At 40.6% G+C, this 1190-nt stretch overlaps 1 pseudogene; it reads left to right on the top strand.

The window, feature by feature from the left end:
* The first annotated feature begins 607 nt into the window (after positions 1-607).
* On the top strand, positions 608-1169 carry LOC106749821 (annotated as a pseudogene).
* The last annotated feature ends 21 nt before the right edge of the window (positions 1170-1190 follow it).

Below are 1190 nucleotides of genomic sequence, written 5' to 3' on the forward strand. Positions count from 1 at the left end.
AACCGCAGATTATTAATTTTTCCCCGCCGTCGTTGCGTTATAATATACATATATGACTTTGTCTAAGTTTTTGATCAGGCGTGCAGCCAATTCTCTTTAATTCCCTTTTCATTATCGTGTTTTTGTCTCCAGTAAAAAACGAGCAATTTTCATCGCAATCTGAACAATGTCCTTAACCCGTCAGTTCCCAATGTACCCTCCAGGTGGCACAATATTTTTGAATTATAAACAATAGAAATAACAATACTAACCTATAACATAGATCTAAATGTTCAGTTTAGATACTAGTGACTCTAAAACAGTTGTTAAGGGGTTAGGCCAGTCTAGGATTTTCAAAAAATCGAAATTTTTTTTGCTTAAAGTACACTTTAGGGTCCTAAAAACATTATTCAATTGGTAGAAAAAAAAAATTTTTCCCTGTCCAATCCGCTGTAGTGTCGAAACGTTCGGAGCGGGCGACGAACGCATTTTTTACCTGCCGCGGCGGCCTTCCTTTTGTCCCCTTTTTACGACTCTTACCCTCTGCACTAATGTACCAACGGGGCCTGAGGGCTCTAATGGTTCCCCAAAAGGTCGTTAGGAAGTGCTAGTTCATCAATACAGCTGTATGTGTGGTTATAAACTAACTAGCAATTTAATCGATAAACTGCCAATTTATTATGGTCTAGCGATACGCAGAAATCATGAATCTGTAGAGAAAATGAGGACTGCGATCTACGCAACGCTAGATCACAAATTATCAACAGATGCCAAGCCCAAGCACGATCACTGCCCGAGTGGAGAAAATTCGTGGTGCTCGTGGCAAAGGGCCAAGGCCACTGGAACTTTGGACGAATATACACATAAACCACCTTTACATGAAGAAGTATAAAAGGCTATAACTCCAATTTATGAACAATTAACCAGTGATGACCTACTCACTCGTTGCATAGGCGGCTTCACTCAAAACAGTAATGAGAGTTTCAACGCTACAGTATGGTCAATGGCCCCGAAAGCGACATCCAGTTGCAAAAATGTACTTGACACAGCTGTATATGTTACTGCAGGTACTTATAATGATGGCCTTACAAATGCCATGAGAGTCATGCAGAACATAGGCATCAAAATTGGGCCGAACTGCTACAATTACTGTCAAGAGACTGATGAAAACCGCATCAAATTATCCGATCGTTCGCTCTCAGATGCTGCAA

Source organism: Dinoponera quadriceps, unplaced genomic scaffold (genome assembly GCF_001313825.1).
Source record: "Dinoponera quadriceps isolate SergipeBrazil2010 unplaced genomic scaffold, ASM131382v1 scaffold4399, whole genome shotgun sequence".
NCBI lineage: Eukaryota > Metazoa > Arthropoda > Insecta > Hymenoptera > Formicidae > Dinoponera > Dinoponera quadriceps.